Source organism: Macrobrachium rosenbergii, chromosome 52, assembly GCF_040412425.1.
Source record: "Macrobrachium rosenbergii isolate ZJJX-2024 chromosome 52, ASM4041242v1, whole genome shotgun sequence".
Lineage (NCBI taxonomy): Eukaryota > Metazoa > Arthropoda > Malacostraca > Decapoda > Palaemonidae > Macrobrachium > Macrobrachium rosenbergii.
This window is the reverse complement of record NC_089792.1, coordinates 19213813-19236792: the sequence shown is the minus strand read 5'-3', so window position 1 is coordinate 19236792 and position 22980 is coordinate 19213813. Positions and strand designations below refer to the sequence as shown.

The window sequence follows — 22980 nt, the reverse complement described above, 5'->3', positions numbered from 1 at the left end:
CTTTGTATGGCTCTCCAAAAAACTCTCTCAAAGGTTCGGAGAGAAGCAGGGGAGAAATTATGGTGGTACTAGAAGTGGAAAATCCAGATATCTAATTGAAATGTTAAAAAATCGCCCTTCCTCTCCCTTTTTATCTTCAAAGCCTTAAATGCTCAGAAACCACTTATCAAAATCTTCTTGGAGAAAGAAATTCTCATCATGGTAACTGAAACAACCATCGAAATCATTTCATCAGTTTCCCCTAAGCGTTTCTTTATATCAACATCGTTTAAGCGGCCTCAGAACATAACAGGCAGGCTACGTTGTGCCTTTGACCGACAATCTCTTAGACAAAAATTAAATATTTGAAATGACTGGCATCTGAATAACCACACAGACTCTTCCAACATGGAAAACTTTTAGGTCTTACATGTGAGCAAACACTCTCGTATATGTTTATATTATATCTTATTATTTCTCTTAATATCATAACCTTCCTCTTATATTACAGTCATATATTATATATTTTATCTTACTAGTGCATTCAAACTCTTTTCCTTGGAGGGGCTGTACCAGTTTCAAGCATTCCAGTCCTCGGCTCTTCAAGTAAAAGGTTTTTAACCGTTATGCTAAGTTCAAAAGGATCTACAATTTAAATATCTCTCCTGTTCCCATCTAGTTCTGAGTCTGACATGGTTTCATATTAGTATTGCCATATTCTAACCTATAACATAGTTTTAATCAGGCAGTTTAAAAATTAGAAAATGAACTCCACAGCAACTGAAAGCCACATCAATGTTTTAGACCAAAGAAACCTAGGAGGAAAATCTCGATCATTTAACTGTAATTAAATGAGAGGACTAAAATACCAAATGGTCTAATGGAGAAATGTGTATCAAATTTTGCAAACTTTAAAACAATTTAGTTTGGCATTCAGCAAAAGGAAAATGCTTTTAAAAAATTTAGCAAACGACCGAAGTAAAAATCTGAAGGTTATAAATCATATTAAAGAAGAACCGAAATTGCTTGTACTTTTCATTTTGCATATGAGATAACATCCAGAGCTTTTGCAAACAAAATCAATTATTATCGATTACTATATGATCATTTAAAATAATCAATATTTTTATATATATATATATATATATATAAAAACATATAAGGTTTGGAGAATATATATAGAATATTATGGTGGTATATAAGTGGAAAATCCAGATATCTAACTGAAATGTTGAAAATAACATTACAGTATCTTATCTCTCCTAAAACATCTTACCAGATATTAGTTTTTCTTTTTACTGTGTAAACAGATCTTCTTAGAAAGTAATATTTAGTGGTAAACCAACTTTATACCAGTAAAACCTAAAGTGAAATACCATTTTGTTTCCATGTGAGTGCTTTTTATTATCAATGGTAAACGTGGCCACAGAACAATCTCTTCCAAGGTTTCTTGATGCCGGTTTTTCTCGACAAAATTTTAAACAAAAAGAAATATGTGAAATAACTAACTCCAAAGTGATTAGAATGCTAGTCCTCTTCCCTGTTACCTTTGTGAACTTGGAAAGCCATATTCATTGAATGAGCATCCTGACTAATCACTTTCATATATGTTTATATTTATATTATGGAAAACAAGAATAGAAAATATGTATAGCAAAGACAATGACACCGCCACCATTATGTAGACTCTAAGGCAAGGAGGTTATACTCTGCGATCTATACTTCAATCACTAGACAGCTGGGTATATAATATATAATATATATGCCAGCATGACCTGAAGGTTCACCATAACAAAGGACGGGAGAGACTTCATATATAGATAGATTATAGATATAATCTATAATATATATATATAGCGCCTAACCTGGAATCCAAAAGGTGTTTTATACTCGGTCTTAACAATTGTTAATCAAGAACATGTCCTTATCTGTAATACAGGAAGGCTCAACTTAATCACCAAGTTGCTAGTCCTGAAGCTAGATGAAGACTAAAAGTTAACCAATGACAGATTTACTGATATCTCCTGTTCCAAAAAAAAAAAAAAGTCTCCTCACGTGGTTTCAATGTTGAAGTAACAGCCACGCTCTCAGTTATGAATCATTATGAGATTGGCAGGATCAGGCATTAGTTAAGTCAATTCTTATAAAGCAGATTCCAATACTTAAAAGAGCAACGTTAAAAGTTGAATTCCAAATACCATTAAGATTAAAGTTATAACAATTCTTTCAAACTAATTAAATGACTTACTGTGTCCAGACTTATTTTAGAGTGTATTAAGTTTATTTATTCTTAACTGGTCTGCTGGGTTTTCATCTGCTACCAGTTTAGAACATATGTCTTCTACATGATTCATCAAACATTTGTATAAATCATTTATCACCTGTGGAAGTCATTTATGAAAATCGTATAAAAAGAACATCATGTATTTTACTTGCATAGCTGCATGTATATGATGGCAGATAAATATGCACACCCTAAGAACGTTTAAAAGGTTGGCTGAAAATACAGTAGATACTAGGAAGTAATTTGTCACCAGAACAACGATTCAACGGCGTGTTCTTAGTTTAAGTGAATTTATGAATCCAATAAACTCAAAGGGAGCAAAGACTCTATGTTCGGCTCAAGTTGTATACTTTCAATAAAAAAATACAAGTTACTACAGTACAAATGTAACACACCATTAAAGTAAAACATTGTGCCTGGTTTTACCGGTGAATCTATTTTCATATTTTCGATGATTTCAAAGTCTCTGAGATGACAAATCTTAAAACACACATTAAAAGTTATATAATTTCTCAGTAAATACTATCTGATAAAGAAACAAGTTGGCTTAGAATACATAGTGGACCCATTTCCTTAATACAATTTTAATGACATCAGCTGTGTCATAAAGGGCCATTTTAATACTGGCTGATGAGGGTAGGATTAATGTAAATCAAGACAGCTTAGAGGCTACCAGTCGACATCTGAAGCTAAATTTGGACTCCAATTAAACTAATAGGAGAGGAGGGGTTTTGGCGTCTGGGCCCACCATTACAAGTGTCAAAAATTCTGGTGAACTAGACACTCATGTACTTTGGACAGTACTGGAAGCCGATTAAAAAGATATTATTCCAAGAAATACTTTTCGAGTTTAATATCACTGCTTCTCTCTGCATTATGGTTCTAAAATTATAAGGTAGTAATCGGACAAGGAAAAAACAATATAACTGATATGATATTTGGATGATGGGCTTAAGGTTAGCGGCAACATGGGCCACCTTGTTCTGGGGGCGGTGAGTTGCTGAGTCTCACTGACAGATGTGACCGAGGTTATACAGGACGCATAGGGTTCAAGTTGTTGTCTTTGTGGGAGGGCTCCAGTGGTTTGTCGAGACTGATTTAGTTGTGCTTCGTATGTGGTAATAGGCTATGTTCGAGAATTTAGTGCAGGAATTTATGTCATTCTTTTATTTTATCAACAGTGATATATATATATATATATATATATATATATATATATATATATATATATATATATATATATATATACATACATACATACATATATATATACAGACATACATACATACATACATACATAAATACATACATACATACATACATATATATATATATATATATATATATATATATATATATATATATATATATATATATATATATATATACACGTCATGTCTGAGGTAGTAAGTGGTAAATTAAATGTGACGAAATAGAGTAAAATGGCTTACCCTGGACAACTGCAATTAAAAGTTTCTTAAAGGAAATAATTTTGATTATAATGGTAACTGGAATCATGAAAAGTATCTCAATTAGCTGCAACTTTAATAAAGTCTGCAACCAATGCAAAACCGTAGGAAGATTTTTAAAATTAACTTTCCGGTTTCTGAACCAACCTGCAAAAGGGAAATAAATTATGTTTAACATGTTTCTTGAAGGGAAAAGATGAGATGAAATTCCGTGAGCTGAGCACCTTTACATCTCCATGAAAATACAAGTTTTTTCTTCATAAATATTTAAAACATTAACTATCATTAATGTTCATCCATTAAAGTTACTGAATCTCGGTTCCAAAGCCATAACTCTGCTCAGAAAAATGAAATAATCTGAGCATTTGCACTCTCAAATAGATTCTGTTTCTCTATGTGATATTTAAAGAAAGTATAAAGCTTGTAATAATAGATAAAAGATTAAAACTGAGCATTAAAATAAAACAGTAGTTATACAAATGACGACAAAGCACAAACGGCATCAGCGGAGGCGCTCAAGAGTTTCAAGCAAAAAGTACGGAGCAGTGAATAAATCATTTTTAGGAAAAAATCTGATGAAGTATGAAAAAAGTAACAAAAAACAGAGGAGGTAAACAATATTTTCAAATCATGAAAAACCCTACATTTCAGCTAAAAATCTGGACATTGTTGTAAAAAGAAAAAATCAACAGATAATTAATGTTCTGTTCGCAACAGTTCTAAACACAAAGAAGAAAATACATGTAAAAAACAGACAAAGCTAAACGAAAAAATATCTACCCAATCGACGTATTGATTCCCCTTTATCTGACGGGACGACGACTTCCCACAAATGTAATTTGCCAAAGAGCACTGGCACATTACCTGCATCTCAGAGTAATCAATAACTCCAAGAGGGATGGATGGGGGGGAGAGGGCCGCGAGGCTGGGGGCACTGGACCTGTTATCAGGACACTCAAAGTCCGCCCACTACTTGAAAGACGCTCCCTAACGAGTCTACTCTTAGGAGAACAAATTTAAACCTACGGCTCTTCCAAGACCCTACCAAACTAGCCTACTCATCCTCCATGTGGCCAAACGCAAACTTCTCGCCCTTGTCAATACTACACTCTTCAAAAGCCTAAACCTAAACTTCTGTCTCTTATCAGATTACTCCCTACCTTCCACTTTCATAACTGCTGACAGCAAGCCTATAACAATTCACCTCAACCCATCCACTTTCATAAGACAAACCCCAATATTTTAGCCCCTACCAAATCCTCGCTTCCGTAGAAGTAAAACTAAAATTTTCCTGGCTCATATCAGACTAACCCCAAAACCTTCCAAACCTTGTAAGGCTTCTCTGGCCATTCAACACCATTATTTTTTTATTATATCGTAATTCAATAACATTTTCACAAAGTTCGCGTTGTTATACGGACATACACATAAGCCAAGGAAGATATGCAGATAAAATTACTTGCACCGTAACCACAACGCATCGAAAATCACACAATGTTTCAAAGAGAACATTAAAAAAAAACCCATTGTAAATTAAGGTAATTTGTATTTGAATAACCTTTCTTAGCCCCAGTCTGAAGACAAAGAGGAAGTAGTGAAAAATCAAAAGAAAGGAGGAGGAGAGTAAAGCTAAAGAGAAGCGACAGCAAAAATTAAAAAGCTCAAATGTACAGCGGAAGATAAAAATTAATATCATTAAACTAAGAATTACTGATCTTTAGCTGTCTTCAAAACTTATAAACACAGAAAGAGAGTTTACGGTGTCAATTTAAAGTAAAATTTTCAAAATTCAATAATATTTACGGGAAAAATACTTCACAAAAACAAATATCTTTAAGATTCGAACACACGACTTAACTGAAAAAAAAGCCCATAAAACAAGTTATGTTAAAATACTAAGGAGAAAGGACATTGAAAATCATAGTTGATACCAATATTCTCATACAAATATTTTTTTATCGGGTTCATTATCATACTCATAAACATTAAAATCACTACGAATATCTTAATGTAAACTGAAATGACAGAAATCTATTATTTGTGACAACTATCGTCAGGGTTTTTCTTCAGCCTGTTAATATATATATATAAATTTATATATATATATATATATATATATATATATATATATATATATATATATATATATATATATATATATATAAATATATATATATATATATATATATATATATATATATATGTATATATATATATATATGTATATATATGTATATATATGTGTGTTGCAAAAAGAAACGTTGCAACCTTTCTGTTCAGCTTTTAAGTGCGTTAAATTCTGATTATACATACATAGGCATGTAAATGAAAATCCATGACTACCCATAATGTTGTTTATCTGCATTAATGCATAGAAGTTTTAAGACATTACAACTTACGTGGTTACAAATTCAGATAAGACAAGTTATTGAATTCCAAAATAATTTCTTTTCTCTTTTCATTCAAGAACTGGGATTCATCGATTCATTTCACCTTCTTCCCTTTAAACACCCGCTCAACTCGGCCATTCCATCACTCTACCTGAAGTGCTCCAACAAAATCTCGAGCCTAGTACTAGTTACCTTGACAACCAAGTACGAGGAAATGGAGAGCTGATCAAACAGTCTGACTCTCGAGTTCACAAACTTTGCTCAGTGTTCAAAAAGGGTGAGCCATAACAGGCATCCAGCAGCCCAAAAATCTGCAGTAGTATACTGTAGAGTCAAGTTATGACTTGGACCATCGATGGTCTCGTGTGTCAATTTTTCGTGAGTTGCATTTTAACATGGATCTTTCAAATTCATAACTGATCCCTGGTCCTTTTTCCTGCCAAGAGCAAGGAGATTTGCTGGACAACAGCACCGATATGCAGTAAAGGTGCCTCGCTGCAGAACTCAGTTCTAGAGGTCTTTTATTCCTCACATCGTTGGACTGTGGAACAGTCTCCCTGAAGATGTGCAACTGGAACTTTCAAAAGTTCAAGCGAAGATGCAATGCATTACTACCCTAATGCTATTCTCCTTGCATTTTAATACATTTTTATCTATCTAGTCATTTATTAATATATTGTTTCTTTTTGATAAGTGAGATCTCTTTCTGTACTTCTCTTTAACTTCTCTTCTTCCTAATGAACACCATATTCAATGAAAGCTTAAATTTCAAGTCTTATGGCCCCTGTGGGCTTGTTCCATGTGAATAGGGTTTATCTTCTGAATAATAAATACAACAATAATCAACCAGCTCTTAAAAGCATTATCAAAGTGGTATTTTTAGAAGAGGTAGTAACGACGATTTCATGACTAAGTCATTATAAGCCAAGATGACAGCCAGAAAAGGGTTCCTAAGAACAGAGGAGTATCTTTTCTTTATTCTAATCCATCAAGAAGGACAGTAAGAAGGACGCGATTTAGGATAAGTACAAATATTCCAATCAATAAAATCCAAGTTCCATTAAAAGTGCTTATTAAAGTAGGCTAATTGGAATGCCTAAGGAATACACACTGTTTTCTGGCAGACTTCGATGACAAAAATATATCACAGATGTGGAATGTACAAATGAAATTTACAAACATGACCAAAAGGTCAAAAGGCATTAACCAATCAAATGGATGACTGATGCTGAATTTCAAAATTAAAAATAAAAACTATCTGGAAGCTGCTCGGGTGTAAAAGGCAGCGCGAAGCGGAAGAAAATTTTCCTAAAGCAATGTGGAAGCAGCATCCAGAAAATAAAATTTAAATTCACCAACAATCATACATACTTTTTGGTCACGTTTGTAAATTTCATGTTTACATTCCACATATGTGCTACATTTTCTTCATCGAAGTAATATTAATTGATTTTTATGGAATATTTTCAGATTCTACAAGAATGTAAATAAGTTTCAAGTGAAAGTTTACCTAGGGTACACAAAGGCGGGGGGGAAAATGAGATGCTCTAGTATAATTTCTTTATGAACATGAATGGTTGAAATGGGAAAAGGGAGGTTTTGCACTGTTAAATAAAATAAAATAGAGTTCAATTAAAATACTAAAAATGAGTAAATTACGACACAAGGCAAGGCATACAATGGAGTAGCAGCCTCACATGATACTTCTCCTTTTTGAAATGTTGTAGCCTAAGTGTCAATATGTTTTCTGTTTTTAGAAAGACTGAGAATGTATTATAAGAGCATGAAGGAGATCACGTCATCATCACTGAAACTCTAACTAAAAGTGCTCAAAGACAAAATTACAAGATAAAAGCACAAAAGAAAGCTATAGAACATTAGCTGGATTGGTTGTGGATATCACCCCCTTGAAGACAAGTCTAGGAAAGAGCTAACAATCACAACCGGTGGATATACAGTAGGTGGCCGAAAGAGGTCAAAGTAAATGCCTTCTCTTCTTGACAGTCTTATTTTTCATGCCTAAGTAATTTGTTCTGTGGACGCTTCCCTGACAAATAAATTAGCTTTACATTTAGTCTCATATTATTATGCACAAACAATTAATAATAATAATAATAATAATAATAATAATAATAATAATAATAATAATTATAAGTCCTTATGCCTGATCATCGAGAAAATTTATGAAGTCACGTGTCATCTGGTTACATCCTTGTACCCAGAATTGTTACTAAGTAGTACAGCAGCATAAAATTAAGAAACGGAGAAAGGGTACATAACGCTTTTTTTAAGCTATCAACAGAAATGCACTTCAAGAAATAAGAACCTAAGTAGTCAAGCATGGCTGCAGTAAACATATTGATCTAAAATGAGTTGTCAAGACAAGGGGGTGGGGATGTTCTTTAATTCATTTCACCTTCTTTTACTATTTATTATTCATATATATATATATATATATATATATATATATATATAAATAATGCTACAAATGTTCGAAATCCACGCTACCTCGGTATATTCCGTTGGAGAATTGTCGCCGAAGGGAATTTATATTCAATGGTTTTCAACTGGAGTCGCTTATTTTACACGATTATTCATTTATATTATCCCCTTCATATATATATATATGTATATATGTATAAAAATATGATATTTATATATATATATATATATATATATATATATATATATATATATATATATATATATATATATATATATATATGTGTGTGTGTGTGTGTGTGTGTGTGTATGCAGTGCAAATGCTTAATCAACATCCCTTTCTTTTTATTTATGAATATGTTTTCGTCCCAGAGAATCTTGAATATGAGATGGGAATAACTAACTACGTATCTAGGTATCTCTTCCTTCAAACCTGAGCTTTGAGAGTGGGCTATGAAGATCTTTACAAGGTCAAGCAGCTATCGATAGCACATTGTAAAACTGAGCATTTCGAAGATTGTTGGATTGGGAGGCTATTAAAATGCATAGCTGAATAATGCAAGATAAGACAGAGTTAAAAAGAATTCGTAAATTCTCGTGAGGATGGCTGTTGGGGACGTAAGGAGGGCAAAAAAGCAGCTACGTAAAAAAAGGTTACATAGCTGAATGTAAAAACTATAGGAGTATAACGTTACTCGATATGTAAGGGAAAGAATATGGTAGGATTTTGATCGAGAAAGCAAAACTGATGAAAAAAAAATAAGAAGACCAGTGTGGGATTGGACAAGACCGAGGACTTGTAAATCAAGTGTTTACTGATGTGAGCAGAGAGCAAAATGGAAAAAAGTGCTTGTGGTAAATATGACCTTGGAAAATGCTTACAGGCTAACAGACTGCACACTGGTGCAGTGTGGAGGATGTTTAAAATGCATGGTGATGAAGGGTCTTTTGAGAGTGATCAAAGTGACCCATGCGTCCCAATATGTACATGGGAGATGACTGGTTTGGTAGTATGGTGGGTCTGAGATGAGGTAGTGTTGTCTCCATATATATTTAACACCCTTAAAGATTTATGTGATGCAGAAGTGAAAGAAATGACTGCTGTACATCAAAGCTCGGAGATAAGAAAACCAGTCGTGAATGAAGCATGGATTTGCAGATTTGTATGTGAAACAATGTTAAATGGGGATGGTGATGAAATATGAAAATCTATAGTAAGTATTCAAGTGTTTGTATGAGAAAACTGAAACTGAATGTGTACAAAAGTAAGGCTGAGTGTAAAAGGAAACCACGAATATTCAGGAATGAATGTTACCACAAAGGATAGAAGTATATAACTGATTTACACGTAAAGCTATTTGGGAGCAAATGTAAAGGATTATGGTAGTATGTGAGAAGACAGATATTGGAAGGAAGTGGAATTTCTCTGAAAGCCAAAGTTACAATGTATAAAAGGACTGTTGAGCCATCTCTCCTTTATTGGTGCATAGTGTGAACACAAATAAAAGAATAATCGTTGAAGCTGTCAGGATAACTGGTTTGTATAGTATACATAGAAAAATTGGTAGAAATGTTAGCCTTGGTGAAAAGATGAATTAGTGTTCTAAGGTGAATAATTGGCCACATGAAGTGAATGCAACCCTAAAGAATAGTAAAACAAAAAATGTATAATTTCTTAAGTGTTGGGCAGATGGAGAAGGGTGGCCAAGACACTACTGGCTATATAAAAATGGAAGTTTGAACGGGAAGGCTTTAATGTTTAGGAAGCAAGAGAATGTATGCAAAATAAAGACCAATGAGATTAATTTAGTGAAGTGCTGGTAAGCCTCCGGTATAAGTATCTGAAGTGGCCAATGGTACAGACGTCGCGTGCTCAAGGGAACCATCAACGTATCAAGTTAAATTTTGAATGTAGCTGTGACCGTTGCGCTGCTCTTCTCTGAAGCTCCCCATTGTAAATGGCTTTTTATTAAATAAATAAAAATGTGTGTGTATATATATATATATATATATATATATATATATATATATATATATATACATATATATATATATATATATATATATATATATATATATATATATATATATGTGTGTGTGTGTGTGTGTGTGTAAATTTCTAACTCACATCAGGATCGAACCCAGGTCTTTCAATTGAAAGGCAAGGGCGCTGCCAACCAGACCACTAGACTTGTGTGGCCTAGTGGGTAGTGCCCGTGCCTTTCATTTGAAAGACCTGGGTTCTGATCCTGATGTGAGTCAGAAATTTACTTCTGTTCCACACGTGACTGTGTTGTTGATTATTTATATATATACATATATATTTATATTTATATATATATATATATATATATATATATATATATATATATCTATATATATATATATATATATATCTATAGTATATATATATATATATATTTCATGGCAGAAATGCAAAAACTGTCAAAACGTGTTGATTTTTCGCGAATGCCAAGAGTATTTGCCCTTCCAAACACAGCATCTGCTAACCTTTTTCAGGTTGTAATGCTTAAGAATTCCAGAGATCTAAGAGAGAGCGAACGCATATGAATAAAAAGATAGTATGAATAAAAAGACAGTACAAAGAGAAACAATAGTAGCGCAATATAGTCTAAAGAGCTAAAAATCTTCAAAGGGTTTATTCATATTCTTTAACTACCTATTTATATTTGGTTTACGACCATTTTGGGTTTTCGGAAACAAACAAATTCAACATAACTTTGATGCGTATAAAAACTATGCAGATTCTATTACGTCTATTCAACTATGTATTTCCGTGTATTACAAACCCCGTAATTTTTTTTCTATTTCATACGGAGCTTTTCCTGTCATAAATGTTTAAAAGTTGCATTGTTCTCGTCTCCCCTTCTAAAAGCATTTGCATGTTCTCGTTTCCTTTTCCTTAAATTTGATTCGTTTATGTAACCCTGTTACATACCAGAAACGCAGAAAAGGTACCTACAACGCACTTCACATATATACAAACACATATATATATGTATGTATGTATGTATGTATGTATGTATGTATGTATGTATGTATGTATGTATGTATGAATTTTATCACATCACCGTGAATCATATGCAAGCATTAAGCTACAAATGTCCTTTAATATCCAATTCGCTCTACCTTGGAAATAATATATTTTCATATATGTTAACCAAAGGGGGATTTTTTTAGTTGATGATATGCTACAAATTTATCAACTGAAAAATTCCCCTTCGGTTAACATATATGAAAATATATTATTTCCGAGGTAGAGCGAATTGTATATCAAAGGACATTTGTAGCGTGATGCTTGTGGATGTATGCATGTATGTATATACATGTGTGTATGTGTGTGAGTGTACTGAAAGAGATATTTCAATAATACCACCCACTTTAAATTGCATCAGCTATAAAGTGATTTCCATGTATGTATTTAGAAAGCTGTTTCCTTACCCTGCTAAGTTTTCTAATGACAGAATGAACAAGGAAGAGAGATTTTATGCCTCCTAGGTTAGCCGTTACTGGTGAACCATCTGAAAGGGAGGTTTATCTAGAAAAAAAAAATAAAGCCGAGAGAGGTTTGAAAGAGCTAGAAGGTCGAATGAATAATTTGCAAGGGGCAAAATATTTAAATTAACTCGGTGAGTTATATTACTTGCATTTCTTAACGTGAAGTAAAAGGATAAACTGCCGTCCTAAACTGACCTAAGGCCGTTTACATATACCGGTCCTGATCTCCCTCTTCGTGTACTGTATACAAAGACTTTTTTTCTATGTTCATTTATGCAGGAGTTTCGTGAAACATTCGATGGTTTCATTGTATAAACAGTTTGGTTTTTCTATATCTACATCCTTCCCCTACGAAAACATCTATATGTTGTTTTACCTTATTTCTCGTTTTGCAACTTCACATTTCATCACTCTCAGTGCTTCTAACTGACATGTCAAGACAGCTCTTCCCAACAACTCTCCTGCATTCCTGAGTGTACATCTAACTTATACATTTCAATTCAAAATAAGCGCTGACTTAAAATTCCTTTCTGAACGCATACCGAATTATGGGGAATTCCTTCAAAGCTCTCTGTGCCTTCCTTTCTCTTTGATTTATCTTCCCTTTCCACGTAAGATTATCTCTAAAATTAAATAAGATATTCCTTCGCAACGTTATACAAAATATAGAAAAATTAAAGTACTACATGCAGACTGAGCAATACTGAACCTCAGGACAGAAATTTACCGAGAAGGAACTGAGCGGCGACCCCATGAAATTTACCGAGGAAGGAACTGAGCAAGGCGATCTTCCAATCCCCATATGAAGTTTTGACAGTGCTGCCTTCTCATACTGCCGTAGGAATCTATATTTCTGAAAAAAAAAAACTACAATCTGCAACCTGGCAGTCATAAGTGCCTCTCATTCTGTAACATATCCCTTTACAATTTTCATAAGTGTACAACGACTAAATCACTATTTTTCTTTTGTCATGGTTCGGATCGAGAGTTCGTCTAGTGGTTAATTTAAATTCAACATTACAAACTGAATTTTTTATTGACGGAGGTGGAACTATGCTCTTCCACTGCAAGAGAAAATAATCAGTCCACTCACAGGGATCACAACTTTGATTTGTTTTTTTAAAGTTATTCTTAGTATGAACTTTCGGCCATTCAGCGCTTAAGATACTGAAAAGAGGTTGGACAGCAAGAGGAAGAGATCCAGATAATAAACGAAATGAGGTACAAAGCTCTAAACGTGGAACTGGAAAAAACCCAACATTGCATGAGAAATAACTGAGAGGTTGGACAACAATACCGAAGAAAGGAAGCGGGAATGGAGGTAAAGTAAAAGGTTTAAAAGTGGGTGCAGCTAGGGATAGAAGGAACGCTGCAAACACCCTTTTGTAAAGTCTACAGTGCACCACGTGAGCTCCACTGAGGGCACTACACCCCTACAAGGGTTATTCACAATAATATGTCACTTGCGTGGAGTCTTGTTAGCTTCCTGATGACAAAGAGATAAGTTCTTAAGGGCGAGCAACAGTTTTTGGAGGGTAAGTTACATGGACTGAACGAGAAATCGACTGGTAAGGTGTACAAGTGGGTTCTCAATTGCCTATCCAAGTCACTCTTGGCTTTCCAGATCTTGAAGATGACGAGATAGGATATGCGAGAATGTGTAGATTACAGAAAGAACAGGCTGTAGATATGGGCTTTGAACGGAAGGAAGGTGACGATAGATGTAACCCCATTTTTGTTTAAAACCTCTTTGAAAATAGAAATGAATCGATACCGTTTCAGTTTTCTGTAAAAGAAAACTATTAGGATAGCTACCTGTCTGTCCGTCCGCACTTTTTCTGTCCGCCCTCAGATCTTAGAAACTACTGAGGCCAGAGGGCTGCAAATTGGTAGGTTGATCATCCACCATCCAATCATCAAACATACCAAATTGCACCCCTCTAGCCCTATTAGTTTTTATTTTAAGGTTAAAGATAGCCATGATCGTGCGTCTGGCACTGCTATAGGTGCCAACAACATATGCCACCACCGGACCGTGGCTGAAAGTTTCATGGGCCGCCGCTGAGTTTCATACAGCGTTATACACTGTACAGAAAACTCGATTACGCCGAAGAAACTTCGGCGCATTTTGTACTTATGTTTAAAAACCTCTTTGAAAATATAGAAGAATCAATACCTTTTTTTAATGGTCATATCACTAGCGGTAATGAATTAATCGCTTTTAGACGTGAATCGAACTGGAAATAATCTAAATGAGAACATTAATCTTTAAAGATACTGCGAAATACATACAAATAATAAAGCCTTTTTACACAAAAAATAAACCCCAAATAATAATTACCTTATATAACCAAAGCTATCATTCGGCCACAAGCCAACGTATTTATATTAAAGAGTGCGAGAGTATCATTGTATTTGTAGTCATTCAGGGCAGTAATTGTATGCAAATATCTTGGCAAGCTGTGTTTGCTCGTGATAATCCCTTTCGCTGCCTTGAAAATTAAGCAACGATTGATGGTGCGTCCCTCTCCCTCCTTCCCTCACCCACTTAAAATGCATTACCATAATGGCATGAGGATTCAGTCGTGGATTTCATATCCCATCATCATGAACTGATTGCTCAACTCGGCTGTCATCTCCAGGGGGTTGACGATGCGCAAGCCTCGGCAAGCTCATTCTTTTTCTTCCAATATTATGGGAAGAACTACCGAATAATATTCCTTCCGGTGTTCTCCAGCAAAACACGATTATGATATATGATAGATTTGCATAATAAACCTGTCGGAAATTTTTAGAAGATCAACGACGCCAAACTTGATCAACGAGCGGAAATATGAAATATAGCGAAAACGCCAAATCATAAATTTGTTACTCCGGTGAGTTATAAGGTTATAGGAGCAATGAAACGTTGAAGTATTAGTGGGAAGATTGTACCAAACTAGGTAAATAAGTGACATGAATATGCAACGGACAGAATCATGTCTTACTAAATCAGATCCTTTAAGAAACCGAATATATATAATTTTGGAAAAAATTACTTAAAATATATAATAAATTCAGACGAAATGAAACGAAGCCATTCAGAAAAAGATGATCATTTAATTGTTTCATACAATAAGCAATTCAGCATTAACGAAAACTCAAAATAAATCCCTTAAACGGAAGCGAAAAGAAACTTTGAAAAGAAAACGAGGAAATGACTAACAAATGAGTAAATGAACCAGCCAAAATAAACATTTTCCAGGAGAGAATACACCTGAAAAAGTGTTGGTGAGGACAGTGCACAGAGATGAGGAGAGAGAGTGGGTTTGAGAAGGATGATTTTTGAGCAATAAGTAATACTGTACAAGTGTAAAATAAGTGTACACGAGATTTAACACTTCCACAAGAAAGCAAAAGTTTTTCCATTCAGCTAAACAAACAAACCTTAAGAAACCTTCAGTTGTCATTGCTCACAATACACAAAAATCCAAGCCAGAAAAATCGTACCTCAACTGAGCAAATATGAAAGAATGCTATCGAAAATAATAAATCATTAGTAAAGGACACGAAACATTCCCCGTGACAAAAAAAATGAAGGGAAGGAATCATTCAACACCATTAACTTTCCCAATTTCGTTATGAGAGGGAAAGAAGTTAATTTAATTATCAAAGAAAGTTTCTAATGGATGGAGCCGTTAAGCAGGACAAGCTAACACGATTATCTAGCCCAAGGCCGACGAAAACCAGTAAAGAAAAAAAAAACAATGGGAACGAAAATGGAACATAAAATTTAGGCCACAGACAAAGCGCTAGGACCTCTGAGATCATTCACTTCTGAAAAGGATACTGAGAGTAAAAAGATTTTAAAGGTGTGACAGGAGGAAAACCTCGCTGTTGCATTATGTGGAAATTCTTATGAGAGAGTGGAAAGTAAGATGGAAGGAGAATATGAACGCAGGTACTGCAAAAGGAACGAAAACGGTTGCAGCTATGGGGCCGGAGGAACGCCTACCGTGCACCGCGTGAGCTGCACTGACCGGCGCTACCCCTCAGCGGGGAAAAAATAAACAAGCATGCGAACACAAGACCGAAGATTAAACTCGACTAATGCGATAAATTCACGTCCTAAAGAAAGGAAATATTGCGAGTCAAGGAAAAATGGAGTCAGAAAGAGAATTTCAAAGCTTGACGTCGGAGAGTAAAAAACAATCAAGAGTTTAGTTGTGTGCTGAAAAGCTTCTCTCCTACAAATGCTGAATAAAGGATGCGGAAACACGACAGAGGATGAAAATTCAATACTCTTCAGAAGCAGAGGATAAAGGACTGATCAAACTGCATGACTGTTCAATTTACAATTCCCTCAAGTTATGACGGAAACTGAAGCCTGAGGTGCGATACGCCATCAAGGAAGTAGTGGAGTTATGTGATGCATCGGTAGGACAGTTCCCATGTATGAAGCATAATCTGCTAGGCAGACAAATAAAAGAAAATGGTATTTCAGTTTCAAAATATATAAAAAGATTGAGTATTATTTAAATATATATTTAAAAAATACGAATATCTACCATATCAATTTGTGAAGCGAATTACCAGGCTAGGAAAAAGAAAGGTATTTAAGAAAATGACAAAAATAATGAGGTCTTAATGCCTAGAATTATTCATGCTATCATTATTTTTGCTGAGAGAGAGACCTACAAACACAAAATAGAAGATTTTCCCCCATTCTGAAAACTAGGATATCTTATTTTCTACAGATGGCAAGATAAATTACAAGTTCTTGTGGCCATGAAATAAATGTCTTAAGATGAAAAAGTCATAAAGAAAACCGGAAATTATTATAAAAACAACAGAAACCTCTCTGACAAAAAATGAATATATGTTCATGGAAGTAAGCAGCCAACATCAAAAGGAAATTATTACTCTTTATAAAAAGAAAGGTTCAACTTCAGGAAAGATATGTAAAAACGAAACTAACTCCAGGTTTTTCAAGACCAATAAAAATAAAGTTTCTTTGACAGAAAGTGAAACAATAACCCTGGAAAAAAGGAAAAGTAAACTAAACTGTACTACTACATCTCGTTCAAACATTCTCCGAGGAGAGCAAATATAAAGGATTTTCCGGAGATAGAACCCAATCCAGTGCAATGATTGACTTACATTTGAGGCAACGGCTAGGCAAACTGTGAAGATATTGTGTCCTCCGTAGTAACATCTTCAGAAAGGACACACTGGATTTTATTTAATGATAAACTCTGAACAATTAAACCAGATCGTTTGTAATGTCTTCAGAATTATATAACAAGAAAACTTCCCCCTTTTCTCTCTCTCCCCCCACCTTCAAATCACCTAACATGCATTATCGCAATAGCATTTGGAATCTATTCTTAAATTACAGCACAAATGGATCACAAAGTATATCTGCCGTCTTCGAATGATGACGATGCTAGAGCACCAAGAGCCTACATCACTACATTACTAGTTTTGGACGGCAGGTTGGGACAAAAGAAACAGTTGCCCGTTTAGTAAGAAGGTAAACCCCTGCAGGGGGTAATGCCGTTAGTGCACCTAATGCGGTGCACTGTAGGCATTACTTAAGGTTCTTTGCAGCGCCCCTTCGGCCCCTAGCTGCAACCCCTTTCACTCATTTTACTGTACCTCCATTCATATTCTCTTTCTTGTATCTTTCTTTCCACCATTTCTATCAATTGTTTCACAGTGCAAAATGCGAGGTTTTCCTTTTGTTACACCTTTCAAACCTTTCTACTCTCAATTTCCCTTTCAGCGATGAATGACCTCATAGGTCCCAGCGCTTGGCCTTCGGTCTAAATTCTATCTTCCATTCTACTCCAAGAAGGTATAACGGCACTAGTCGTCGAGCACGGAAGGTTACAAGAAACGAATGAATGTTCCAAGGGGAGACGAGTCAGGGGCAGATCCAGTTGCTAATTATTTTAGGCCACTCCAATACTCAGGAGGATCCTCTGATTATGATCTACTCTTAACTTCAACATCTACCTTCTTATACAAATAAACCCAATTAAAAAGACGATTGTTGTATTGCCTAATAAACATGCGGTGCAAAATTAATAGTCAAACACACCGTACGCAAAAAAAAAAAATAATAGATATGATCAATATCAGATTGAGCAGCGTTGGTTTTGTTTAGTACTCTGATGAGTAATCACCAACAGATGATCTCTGCATCAGTGAAGTTCAACAAATTTTGGTATGATCAATACTTGGGTGTCTATCCACTGCGGCTATCCAAGGAACATCAGAGGCTCATAACCTCATCCCAAACGTAAAACCTTAGAAACTTGCAGCAAGCCTTACGGGCATGATGCGGTGTGCACTGCATTTCTGTGAGGCCCGAAAAGCAAACAGAGTGAATGAGTGAGTGATAGTGAGTGAGTACTGCTAGATTACGTGCCTCGTCTTAGTGCATTATGTAGAGGGGAGAGAACATTTCTCTGATAACATAGTATCCTAATAAAGTGTTAAAACAATTATTGTACGAAATTGTGTATTTGTGAAGCATTGCAATGAAGAGTTTCCAAATGAGAAGAACTGTACAGTTATTCATGACACAACACTTGTTTAAAATTGATGGAAGCATTAAAAATAAAAATAGAAACAATAAATCTTCTAAAATGGAAAAGAAAAATATCCATGATTACATAAAGGAGTAATGAATCAAAAGGGAACAGCGCAACGGGATAATTCTATTTCACCATTTGACGGACTGTATCAAACTTTGGAGAAAGAGAGGATATGAAAACAATCAAAAAAAAAAAAAAAAAAAAAAAAACTCAGCCTTCAAGAGGGTACTAAATTAAAACTAAGGTTGAATTTTCTCTCAGGTGCTTTCTGGGAGAATTTTGCTTTCCCAATGCCAGTATACATTGGAATTAAACCAAATATGATATATTTGTCCGTTACCGTTGAATATATATATATACAATATATATATATATATATATATATATATATATATATATATATATATATATATATATATATATATATATATATATATGTAATATTAATAAACATATATATACTGTAAATGTATATATGTATATGTGTGTGACTGTACTCATGTACGTGTCAATGTATATTTCAAAATATTTAGTAAGTTTTGTAAAATGGAGGCTAATGTATCAAAGATATTCTTTCTTCTTCAGAAGAGGTGAGTTACATAATCAAAAGACACTGAACGATGAAGAGTAGTCCACATTCTTGAAGGGAACGGCACGAAAGATTGATCAGATAGGTTGTAACTTCCATTTAATAACTGTGGAATTGTGAATCTTGAAGTTTCCAAGAAGCACCACAAAGTGGAGACGACGTACAATGAAGAAGTTCCTGGAAGCAAAACCCAAAGTGCAGTTCCTATAACTTGACAGAGGGCAGCGACATTCCTACGGAGGAAGCGAATACAAGTTGGAATTATCCAGACAAGTTGGAATTATCCAGACAGGAGAGCAATATTCCATGCGCAGACAGATGGATCACCAAAAATCTTGAAAAGCTACTTAGATGAGAAGCAGATACGTCCACTAATGTGTATAACCAACTTCTCAAAGCATACCTAGCCAGGTTCATAATGTGATCCTCGCGTCGTAATTCTACGACATTTTTAAGACTATCTGAATAACCTATAAAACCATTAAGACCTGTACATACTTACCTTGATATGAAAAGCGTGAATATTTTTATGAAATAGGCCCCAGAATCAATGGAAATATATTCAACACAAATAAAACAATTATTCTTATAGAAAAAAAGTAACAAACACGAAATTCAGTAATTCAGCGAGAGCTGTCCTCAACAGAGTCCTTGGACATGAAATTACAAAATGTGAAAAATAAAAAACAAATCTCAACTTCATGAACCATTAAACAAAACAAAAAATATCAAGCAGGTCCCTGAGATTTCAAAATTCCCTTTCGCATAAACTACAAAATCAATAAGACTGTAACTAATAAACAAACAACTACTGCCGAAATTAAGCAAAAAGCTCGATTATAAAAAGTTTCCTTTGAACGAAAAAAAAAAAAAAATCCAGAACAGAAACAAACAAACCTTTCTGACATAATCCTCTTATCCAAACACATCTACGAGAACAAACATAAAGGGTTTACATATGGGAGAATGAATTCACTGGAGGATTGATCAGCATCCAATGCGATTTCTAAAAACAAAATCATGAAAGAAAAACAATAAATTTGTCCTCTGTCTTTATTGCATGTCGGAATTCTATTTTTTAAATTACATCAGCCTGGAAGCAGTACGACAGCATTTTTCTTATAACTGAGGATTCATTCAATTCAAGTTCATATCAGTGGCATATCTCGTCTACCAAGCGAGAAGTACCAAGTGCGAATTCAGACGAGTACAGATGCACAGTTGATCAGCTAACATATCCTTCCAAATATTATACCTAAAATTTCAAAAGGCCTAATAATAATGTGTCAAAATAAAACCCCTACCGCCTCTGTTAATTTAAGCAATGAATTACGCAGCTGATATCTATATGACTGTGGTGGTCGCAATCATGGGAATAGGCTAGCAACCTCATTCTGATAAACTTCTAAATACACACACACACATATATATATATATATATATATATATATATATATATATATATATATATATATATATATATATAATATATGTATAATATATATATATATATATATATATTTATATATATACATATATATATGTATATTATACATATATATATATATAATTCTATAAAGGAATTACAGCATAAAATAAAAATACATTGGGTTTATGACCAGGAGGAAAATTAAACACCGGAGCGGCTAATTTCATATGGTTTGAGTCCACTGGATCCGTTGTCCAAATTTTAAATGTAAATGTGACCTTTTCATACAACACAATTATAAAGCAATGCCTATACGAAACTGTCTGCATCGGAGTAGCAACATAGTTTATAAATCCCATGTGCTGACTTTTATTTGTGCCTGACAAGCAAGGAATTAATTGTCATATTAAATCAACACAGATAAGATCATCCAAAAGAACAATGCTCATTTCCCACACCTGGTGAAAAATCGCTTCGAACTAATTGGTCTCCTAGTTGTATAATAATTTGAAGTAGTAATACGCTCTGTGGAAATCTCTTTAAATCGGAAAAAATGCAGTTAACAAATTAAAATATTAAGTTAAGGCTTATTATTATTAATCAATGGCAACCACAAGAATCACTGATAATCTTAAAATCCAGTGATTCTTGTGGATGTCCTTGATTAGTCCAATAACTAATTTAATTTAGACCAACAACAGAAAAATTACCTTTCTATGCATAAAATTATTTTACTCCTTTAGTAAAACCTCGTGTTTTATCTTTTTTTGTAATTATTTTCTGTTGTGAGTGGTTTGACTGCAAATTCCTTTAAATAGAGATAGATCTTAAACTAGTGGCTATACACTATACAATACGTATATATATATATATATATATATATATATATATATATATATATATATATATATATATATATATATATATATATATATATATATATATATATACATATACATACATATACATTAATTTATTTCATATTCTTTTCATCACAAATATAATATGTAAACTCAGCTTTCTTTTGAAACAAACCCAGCTCTCACTCACCCCTCTCTGTCTCTCTCCCCATTCAATTACCATACATTAACATTATGCTAAGAGGATTATGGATTCCGCCCTGGAATGTGCTTGCATTTCTGATTAACACTGACTAATCGCACAAGTCCAATGTCATCTCACGAATAGTGACAAAGCATAGGCGTCCAGTGTTATGCTCTCTCTTCAGATGCAAAGAAGGAACTGTCGCCTTTGTTTTCCTTATTCGGGAGTATACTGAAACATGTTCTAATGATGTCAGAGATAAGAATCATCCCCTTTTTGCTTAATTTTTATTTTTGTTTAAATGGAGCGTTTGACATTTTCTTATTAACATGATGAAACAGCTTCAAACATACGTATATATACATAAAAAATTTATGAAAAGCTACCTTGACCGCTACTCGACTGATGAACACTGTTAAGAAAGGGAAGATAGAAGGACTGCAGGATAATCATCCCAAAGAAGAAAATATTAAGTGTAAAGGAGTTATATCTGCACGACTTCAGGTAAGAGGAACCTCTAAAATTTCCCAAGAGATGAAATACGCAAATCTCCGTGGCGGAGAAAAAGGCTCAAAAGAACATGCAATTCGGTACGATAGATGCAAAGACCCTTCGCGTATAATGAAGGAGCATCGTCTCTCTTTTGAATGTTTCTTGCGTCAAATATTAAAGACAAACCTTTACAATTTTTTAATTCGTTAAAACTTGAAGGGCAACAAAATTTTACAACTGCTGTATATGTGGAGTATCATAATCGTGTAGTGACGGACTTGAGTGAAAAATTAAAAGTAACTAGAACACAGGACGAGAATCCAGGACCAGTCAGTACAGTAAATCTACATTCACACACAGCTGACATTTATGCACACGTTTACAGCAAATAACTAAGTTTGAAATAATCAAGATTAATCTAACACCACACACACACAGAGAGAGAGAGAGAGAGAGAGAGAGAGAGAGAGAGAGAGAGCAATCCAAACCACCGTTTCACAGCGGTCTTCTCAAGACGCGAAACAAACTTAATCCCACTAAACCAACAAAGGCCTCAAGGAAAAGAAGCTCAGAAAAGTAAAGAAGGAAAAACTAAAAAATAAAATCCCTGTCGACGTCGAGCAGGCAAAATCATTATATAATAACCTTTTCATCATTATTCATTGGAAACAAGATCCCAAATTTTTCCCAATACATATCAACTTTCATATTCCCTAGAACAAACATGACTTCTCCGAACTAAAACATTTCAGTTAAATTCAG

The 22980-nt window shown here is 34.2% G+C and overlaps 1 protein-coding gene across 1 annotated transcript in view; it reads right to left on the bottom strand.

The window, feature by feature from the left end:
- LOC136833933 (uncharacterized) overlaps window positions 1-22980 on the bottom strand; it is a 656879-nt gene that overhangs the window by 573891 nt on the left and 60008 nt on the right. The gene's annotated exons all lie outside the window — the stretch shown is intronic.